Here is a 10,298-nt window from a genome sequence, read left to right as displayed (position 1 = left end):
GCCACTGCCTGTTCCTATCCCTGACGATCTCATAGGTCATCTATGGCAACGTCGCCCGGTGAGAGGGGTGGACGTTGTCTGCCCATTTTTCCCTTCAATGGAGGCCTACGTCCATCAGGGACAGGTGGTCTCCCACATCATGGGCCTTACTCCCGCCTACGTGCAAGTCACGCGAGTGGTGGGTTTGGTAGACGGCATGAAGGAGGGCGTGCCACGGCTTGATAGGCCGATGGCGGCGTTCCTTTGTCCTGAGGTGGTGTGGGAGCCGTTACGGAAGCCAGTTCCCCAAGGGAAATCGGCGAGGCGGTTGGCGTTTTGGAGTGACCAGTCATTTATCTCCGGGACACAATCTCTAGCTGCCACTTCCAACATCGCGCAGCTGGCGAGATTCATGTCCGGGATACTGACGGGCGGCACGGAGCTGACTGATTTACAACATGATCAGCTCGCCCAGTCGGCAGGAGCCATCCTGCATCTGATTCAGCCGCAGGCTATAGCCGCTGGGAAAGTGCGAGCCCTGGCCACTCTAATCCAGCGCCACCTTTGGCTAGAGCAGTCGCGTGTGCCGGAGAAGAAGAGGACTCCACTTCTGACGGCACCCCTCTCCGATGCTGGATTATTCGGGCACTGCAGCCTGCAGGGAGATGCAGGAGGAGCGCTCCGTGCTCCAGCCTCATTTCCCCCCGCCCGATGTTGCCGGTGGAGTCAGACGGCCGCCGCGTCGTCGAGGTTCCTCCGCCGCGGCCGCCGCTGAAACCACCGCCACTGCTGGACCTTCGGCGAAGCAGGCCAGGAGGAGAGAGGGCGCCTCCGCCACTGCAGCCGGCCCATCTACGCCCGGAGGTGACGGTAGGGATCGTCGTGACCAGCCGCCGATCGTTTACCGTCCCTCCGGGGCTCCCCGGGGTGGCAAATCCCGAGCGGCTCGTGGCAGGCGTCGCTAAGATAATGACTTTTTCCCTCTGTGGTCCCGCCCTGTTCCCTTCCCGGCCCTACTATGATTTTGTTGAAAAATAAAGAGTCCCTCCTAAGGAGGGACTGTATTTTTTGTTAACAAACTGTGTGTTTATTCACCAAACATATGATGGGGATGCAACGTGTGAATCTTTCGCTAGTATGGGTTTGATAGGAGGGCTAGACGTTACATTCATGTTAGAGCTTAAGCAAGGCCTGCAGCCTACACTCGGTTGAAAAAGGGTTTTTTCTGCCTCGACCTGAATCTTCACATAAAGGTAGAGGTTAGTTGTGTGCTCTGTTGCTTAAACAGTGATATTGAGCTGCAACACTATTGTGTTGGTTTGCAGTAATGCTCGTATGAAAACGTACCGCGGCTCAGCTGCTCTCTCTCTATCAGATTTTTTTGTGTCTTACAACATACGGGTGTCAGGTTCACACACACACAACTTGGCCTTGCTATAAACCCTGTTCACAGATGTGTCTGTGGCTAGCGTGCATTGAATTAGCTTGCGCTATTTCATTAGCATTCCTACTGAAGGTATCATATGGCTGTTGTTGTCGTATGCAAAGGTTGGGCTTGTGAGGGGGTACCGGATAAACCCCTCCTTCCCTCTTCTGATTGGTCAGGGGGTTATTGGACTCTCTTTTCATTCGGTCAGGGCCAAGCTGTTAGGCAGCTTGGCACGGGGGGGGGAGGGTTTCCCAGACTCCGCACCTATCACAGGCGGTTGAGTCTTGGGTTTCCCCCCGTCATAGCAAACGTCACTAGGCACGTTTCTATTGGACGACGGCTTCCGTGAGTTTAGACCCGTATGTAGGGTCTGTTGTTGTCAAGTTGTCGGGGCAGAGCGTAAGAACTTACTGTTCTACTACGCTCGATATATACGTGTAACTTGAGTCGGTTGGTCACATGACTCAATGTTACCGTGACTTTTCAATCTATGGCTCACGTGGGAAGTCTCTCTGAGGAGTTCCGTCTCTCCTCTGTGGTAGGGGTGGCGGGATGTAAAAATGTAAAAAAAATTTACCCTCGGCTGCGTCACGTGGGATTCATGTCAGTCGGTGTTTCTTTCTTTTTTAATAATAAAAAGAGTGGAGAATATGAAGCACGACAAACTTCTTGTCGTTCTCCCAGGCGACTTGAAGGACCAATGTTGGTGTCTGGTTCGACTATTCATTGATGTGTTTGGATCTCGACGCATACATAGTGCTGGCTCGGGGTGTTTCTGTTCAGAATCATGCAGGAGGCTAGTACGCCTTGGTTGTTCGTTATTAAAACAGCGTTTTTATAGGACAACTGGGATGGGGGATTTTTTCCTCTTCCGAGAGTCTGTTACTGGGTCTCGACGGATTCTCGTTCATATCTGGGGGATGTTAATGGAATAGATCAGAACATAGGTAGAGGGGTCTCACGCCCTTGGGGTGCGCCACTGAGCGCGGTATAAATGGGACCGTCTGGGTGGCGCCCTCTTTTCATGTTTTAGATCAACACGCATACCTACCCCCTCTCCTGGAGTGGGCATGTCGGCGTGGTTAGGGCACGGGACTGGTTCTGGTCGCGCTGGTCCAGGTCAGTTAACCCGTTGTCCGCCGGGGATGCAGATCTGCTGTTCTGGTACCCTGAGGGACTTGTGCTTTTTTCAGGGGGAAAAATGCCGGGTCGGCCCGGGTGTCACTGGGTTAGGCGTTATGGAGACCCTTTGTTGGGTACACGTTGTACCTGGCACTATTATAAGGGGCTGGTTCTCCTTTCTTTCGCTCCTCTCTCACGCATGGCAGAGAGGGGGCTGTCGGGGTGGTCTTCTGGACCTCCTCAGGTAACCCTGTGTGCTTCCCGAGCCGCCGGGCCCGGTCCGAAGTAATGTTTCGTTGAAACCGTAGGCCTGGGATAACCCCTTTTTGGAAACTGAAACACTTGTACTGCGGTATAGCTGGTGTAATACCCGCAGGTGTGTTTTGGAGTTTTTTCTTGGGGGTTATAGGAACAACCACCGTCTGTGTACAGAGAGGGTGGTTGATTCCCTGGTGTGTTGAAGCAGTGTCAACTCCCGGGTTACCCGGTTGAGTGTGCCCCTGCACGTTCATGACGTCTGCCAATCGTGTCAGCCTTCTCTGCCTCGACCCCTCTGGGTGGTTTTTTTTTGATGGAGGCTTTGTCATGGTGCACAACAATGCCAGCATACGCCCCTTCCGCCGGGGTGCTGTTTTCAGTTGACACCTTTGGCGCCTGTCTCGTCCGCAGTGCTCCAGGCTCGGGTCTACAGCCTGCTGCCTGGTTTTCCCCGGTGCGCTGCCTGCTTCCGTTGGTTAACCTTTTGAGTGCTTTACGGCCATGCTGACTGCCTGTGTTGCAGGGTCAGTGTGCCAGGCGGCGTACTAATGGGGGGAAAGGGCCCGCTCTTGGAGGGGCCCTGTCCGAATACGCTGGCGATGTGGGGGGCGGTGTCACTAAGTGACCGCCTGGTGGGGTCTTGATGCCTGGTGTCATTGACCTCTCCGGGCCCCCTTTTTCCAGGGGATCCAGTCCCTTCAGTGGGTCTGGGTCTTCTTTCGCGCTCCGCTGCTACGGCCTTGCCACGGGGTTGAGTTGCTCTTGACCCCGTGATTTTGTGGGCAGTAACGAGGGTTGTTCCTTCTGTTCGTTCCCTGGTGGCAAGTGGGTTGTGCGTGTGCGTAGTCGTGGGGTCAAGCCACGGTCTGCTCACCCTGTGCGTTGAGTTGCTTGAGTTCCTCTTCGCACGGTCGGATCCGTCTCCCTCCCGTCTTCCAATAGGGAGGGTATCCCTCCATTAGGGAGGGTCGGGGGGCTCAGTCCTCCCCGGTCTGATGGTTGTGGGGGGCCTCAGCGGGGTACATTTGTCGAGCTTCTGGCTTCCGCTCAGCTCCTCTTGTGCAGACTGACGCTGAGCGGAGGCCAGAATGAAATAGAACGTAAGGTTATGTATATAACCAAGTTCTATGAATTCTGGTGACGCTCAGCGTCAGGACGCCGCTGCGGCCCTTAATCTCGCCTTGTGGTGAAAGTTTGGGAAGGAGGCGAGTAGTTGACCACACACCTGATTATGAAGGTAAGCGGATAGGGGTGTGGCCAGACGAATGTTGGTATGTAAAGGTACATTGTGGAATTTTTTATTCAGTGCACGAAGTGAAGTCAGTGCAGACTGACGCTGAGCGTCACCAGAATTCATAGAACTTGGTTATATACATAACCTTACGTTAAGCCCTAGCCCTATTTTCTGAAAATCTGCCTAAAAATACATACCTAAGTAAATGGAAGATTGCGCCACTTCTACAAGGACCATTTGCATGTTATTGGTATCTAGGGACACCTATGGATCTCGGGGAATGTATTCCCAGTGTCAGAAATATTGTGTCTGTTACTAGGCTTGAGTAAATTGTGATGAAACAAAGGAGAATATAAATTATGATTTTTCTTTGCATATTTGACAGTGAATAACACCATGCTAAAAATGACCAGACATGAAAAACTGCCACTGAGCTCGTTAAACTGAAGGTTTTGTAGATACAGTACTGAATTCTGCCATCCGGACACAATATTATTATAGAATATAGAATAGCAGGCCTATAAATTACCTTATTATAGCCATGTTGCACATCTATGGATCGGGCCAAATCTACTCGTTCCATCTCGCTCATCTACTTGATGAGCCCCCTGCTGTACTCACTCTACACACACGATTGTGTGGCCAAGTTCAGCTCCAACTCCATAGTGAAGTTTGCAGACGACACAGTGGTGGTGGGGCTGGAACGCTGGTGCCAGGACAACAGCCTGCTCCTGAACATTGGTAAAACCAAGGAGCTGATTGTGGATTATAGGAGAGGACAGCAGGAGACACACACACCACTGATGATAAACGGGGCTACCGTGGACAGGGTGAGCAGCTTTAAGTACCTGGGGGTCCACATCTCAGAGGATCTGACATGGTCAACTCAACACACATAGACACAGTCGTAAAAAAGGCGAAGGAGCGCCTCTACCACCTGAGACAGTTAAGGAAGTTCAGAGTATCGGGGAAGATACTCCAGTCCTTCTACTCAGGAGCTGTAGAGAGCATCTTGACCGGAAACATCACTGCCTGGTATGGAAACAGCACAGCACAGGACAAGAAGGCCCTAGAGTGGTGCGCTCAGCCGAGCGTACCACGGGTATTGCACTACCTCCCCTGCAGGTTCTATGAATGAATGAATGAAAACTTTATTTAACAGATTGCAGAATGGGTACAATACAGTACGGCTCAATACATACAATTGTTAAGGGGATGCAGACCTGAGAAAGACGTTTGTCTTGTTTCCATCAGGGTCCCCATCAGGGTCCCCTATACAACAAGAGGTGCAAATCCAGAGCCTGCAGAATAATGAAAGACCCCCACCACCCCAATAACAGCCTGTTCCAGCTGCTGAGGTCAGGCAGACGCCTGCGAACCCCAGCTACTAGGACAGAGAGGCTTAGGCTCAGCTTCTTCCCCCAGGCCATCAGAGCCTTGAACAATGAACACTGAGTGCCACAGAACACTGAACTATCCACACACAAGCACACATGAGCACACACACGACACGCACGCTGTGCACGCTCACACACTAGCAGCCACTTTAACATGAGCAGGCACACACTCATGCCGTACACACCCACACTTATGGCCAAAAAGGAAAGGCCACTTTAAATTAGTATAACAACAGTAACAGTGTATTGCACTACCAAAGCTACCTAGCATGTCCTATATGCTCTGTAAATAACTATGTACAGATACCGAGATGTCCCACCATGTTACCTGTTACCTGTTTATTGCACAATGTTGTTTTTTATTGGATTCTATTATATGTTGTACCACTGTATTGCACATCGTTGCGGGCAAGACCACCCGCATTTCATTGTATACTTGTATGCCGTGACAAATAAAACTCTTGACTTGACTTGACTTGAGTTAAATTTGGATTTAGTATCACCAGGCGTGCAGCAAGAACCGAGAATGAAATCTACTGTAAATACAGTCAGCTTTTTATTTTTGCCACAGGTCCGCCATTTTGAATCGGATTTCAACACGGATGGTTGCTAAATGTTCACAGAAGGTATACTAACTGTGCTCCAATCTATGCCAATAACGTTCAATTTGTGTGGTATATAATCCAGAGAAATAGAGAAATAAAAAATAATAATCAGGAAGTAATTTGCTTGCAGGAAGCTGGAAATTGCTAGGAAATGTAGTTTTTCTAAATGTCAACACTCATTGAGAGCTCTGGATGCCCGCTACTCATATGACTACAACTGGCAGAATTTTGCTAATTCAAAATGGCGGATATTCGCTATATTATTAAGACATTCCATAAATAAAAATCTCACTAATAACACGTGAACCTATTGGTAAACAAACGTATGGCTGAAAATATACACGATGACTTCTGTTGTGACATGGTTAGGGTCTTTACTCTTAGATACATTTGAAAAAAATATGCTACTTAATGTCATACAGTCTGGAGAGAGTGATTTATGACGTGATGTCATTTGCGGTCCGCCGATGGACTGCTCAGGCTAAAGAGGTAAATGTGTAATTTAGATAATTGATAGGCCAAACCATATGACCTGCAGATCGAATAACATTTCTGATACTGTCTCCCTTGTGACTGTTTACTGGCTGTTCATAATCTCCCTCAATTTAACATGCAGTGAATACAGCAGCACCACTGAAGAAGAGCATGAATCACAGCTCATGTCCATATCAAAGACAACAGCAGCAGCTTCCCTTGTCGCCCTTCCCTAACCCCCCCCCCACACACACACACACACACACACACACACACACACACACACACACACACACACACACATGCGCGTACACACTACCCATACATACGTATTGGTCCCCCCTCCCGCTTTGACAGGGGAAATACAGTAATTAAGCAGGCAGCGCAATCATGTCTATGCCTGTATAATTGGCTCTCCCCTCACTCTCACTCCTGACTGACATTTTCCATCATATTTTGTGAAGCTTTAGTGCTTAAAATAAGCAAGGGGGAGGTGGGGTGGGCGGCTTGACTACAAATTGCTGTAATGGATTTCTGCAGAGGCTTACCAATGGGAATTTCACTAGAACTAATATCACTTGCTAGGTATTAGGACCTAATTAATTGAATCCTTCTTCTGACGAAGAATCGTGTAAGTCTGTTTAAGGTTTTGGGAGGGGGGGTGTTTTAAAATACCATTATCTAAAGATTGTAAGTTGGAGTGATGTGTTCAATTCACAGAGAAGAGGCTGTTGAGGCGGCTGGGTGGCGCAGCGGTCTAAGCGCTCGTCACCAACGCAAGAGACACCGGTATCGAATCCGGCTGTCAGCGTTGCCTCCGGCTTGGCCGGCCGTCATACTGGCTCAATTGGCAGAGTCAGCGGGAGGGAAGCCGGTAGGGTGGTATTCTGGTCGTTGTAAACAGCGACTCCTACAGGTCGGTCAGGGCGCCTGCACAGCAAAGAAGGGATATGTTGAAGGTAGTGTGACCTCCCACACGTTACACTTCACCAATGAGAGTCTGCGCTGGCAGGTGAAAAGAGGTAGCTGGCTGTCTCTTATGTGACGGAGGAAGCATCTGATAGACTTCAGGACTCCCTAGACCGACCAGTTTGCGAGCAACGGCCAGGAAGGGGAGGGGGGAATTGGCATAACGACGAAATTGGGATGGGAGAAAATCAGAGAAAAACAGGATAAAAAGTGGATAAAAAAAAGAAAAGAGAAGAGGCTGTTGAATTTCTGGGTCAGGTACTGTATCGCATCCAAATGTCATGGAATTGGGTTGGCTGTAGGCTACTGTACATTGACTGTGTATACTTATATGGCTCTTTGTTCCAAGTGTTGGATCCAGCAATTGCATTTGCTAAAGGTCAGTCCCATTGAAGTTTTCACGGGTAAACCTCTACAAAATATTATCTCACCTTTTATGTTTCTGTGACCAAATTATCATAGAGAAAACACAATTCGCTCCTTTGTGCTCTCGTTGACAAGGTCTCCGCTGCATGATGCCAGATGCGGAGAAATACAAGACAAGACAGAAAAACGGCATCTCTAGGTTGAAAAGAACCGGAATCACCGTTTAATGACCTACCTCTCAATTCCTGAAATCATTATGGTGCCAGTAGGTATACTGTACCATTGTGCGATACCCAGCTCTAACGATTAAGAACCTCTGAAGAATCATCTATTTTCAATGTGTAAACAACGCAGATGTTGAAGTGTGGGCTCAATACATGGATTTCCTTTGTCTAGCCTTCTGTCTCATGGCGGCGAGGCTGGAGAGCCTCTGCAGGGGGAGGAGGAGGAGGATGAGGGCACAGGTGAAGGTCCTGCACTGCTGCCTGGAAGGAGGGGGAAGGGCTGTTATACTGTATGTGTAAAGGATTCAAGACAAGAAACAGAAGCCTCCAAGCAAAGAACTATTCTTTATTGTTGGCCTAAGAAAGCTTCAGTAAATTAGATATATTTAGTTTTTCAGACAAATCAAATTAATTTGTAAGGCCCGACAACACACGTTAATGTCCCCATGGGCCGGACACGTCAAGAAGTAACGTCACAATAAATCAAGAACAAACCAAAAAACACCATGAAATCCAAAATAAAATGTAAAATAAATAAATGCAACACTCCCAGCGAAGGTAAGGAAAAACCGAGGTACTACCGCCCAGAGCAATCAATCAGCAGGAGACATTGATTAGTGGATTGTTATGGTCACCACAAGCACCGAAACAAATTAAACTCAAACGCCCGTTAGCTATGCGTACTGTAATTAACAACAATTACACATCATTAACAGGTTTTTACATTGCTAATGACTCTGTACAACACAATTTGTGAGTCTACAAGGCCATTTTAGAACACTAGCACCCTGCCTGTGTGAATGAGCGTGTAACCTGTACTGTGTTAAATAATTAGTCGTGTTGTTGAACTATTAGTTTAACTACTGACTTATACAGTAGGATCAGTAAGACTGTTTTTTTCCCCATTAAAATCATGAGTCATATAGGCTACATAACAAAAAGTTATGGACAGGACAGCTGGGAGAGAGAATCTAAGAAATCTCTTGTATTCTCTCCAACCAGGGTCCAAACTGATTCCACAAGTCGGCAGACAGTGACATATTGATAGATTTGCTTTGGCTGGCGTCTCACTCACCCACCTTGAGTGAGTTCAAATATTCCCCTACTGGCCATAGTTGAATGGTTTACCTACAGTAGTCTCTATAGTCAGGGACAGTGTCACATGCAAATTTTTTTTTAACAGGTTAAGTGTTCATACAATTTGTAGTGTGGATTAAAGCGCCAGCAGCGAGAGTTCTGCAGTACTGTACCTCAACTTCACAGAAAAGCTTGAGAGTACTTTATCACCAGTTTCTAAAAGAGACAATCTCCTAGTGGACGAGGGAGGGATCCTCCACAATCATAGGATGATATAATAGCGGGAGAGGCGCTTCGGATACAGCCTATCCACAAGGTCCACCGGGCAGCTGATACGGCCTCTGATTTCAGTATGTGTCCTTGTTTCTTGTTAAAGGAACACGCCAACATTTTGGGAAATTAGCTTACCGTCTTCTCCAGAGAGAGACAAGAAGATAGATCCTCTCTGTGCGTTCAGTAGAAAGCTATCTGGCTGCACGTTAGCCTAGCTTAGCACAATGAATGGAAGCGGACAGTGCCGGTTAGCCTAGGTATTGTCCAACTAACACCTCTTCCGAAGGCTAACCGGGCCATGTCCACTTCCATTCATCATGCTAAGCTAGGCTAACGTGCGGCCAGATAGCTTTCTACTGAACGCACAGAGATGAAACTGGTATCTATCTTCTTGTCTCTCTCTCTGGAGAAGACGGTAAGCTAATTTCCCCAAATGTTGGCGTGTTCCTTTAAAGGACTATGTGGGGGGCAGCAGGGGTGGGGGGGGGGGGGGCTGGTGTCTACACTCCCTTCGATTGTAAAGGGATTCAAAACAGTGAGAAGATCAATAGACTATCTCAATATGACCTCTCTTTAACCCTTACATGGACCATTGTTTGACTCTAAACATCCAATAGGAATCAGCGCTATACTGTACCTTAGTTCCTTCATTGCATGTTGACTGGGCATTTAGTTTTCTCTTTGGGACAATAAAGCTAATTACTTTGCAAATTTATGTTAAGGATGAATAAATAGCAGTTAAATAGCCTTGGGGTGGGGTGGGGGGGGTGGGGGGGGGGGGGGGTTGGGGGGAGGTTAATGTGCTCAGCATTGATTAAACATCCACCAACATATCCACTTCTTTTTATGAGGAACCTCAAGGACTTGGAATGAGGCCAGTGCACTTGTGGC

The sequence above is a fragment of the Notolepis coatsorum genome, assembly GCF_963971535.1.
Source record: "Notolepis coatsorum genome assembly, chromosome: 2".
NCBI lineage: Eukaryota > Metazoa > Chordata > Actinopteri > Aulopiformes > Paralepididae > Notolepis > Notolepis coatsorum.
This window is presented reverse-complemented; position numbering follows the sequence as displayed.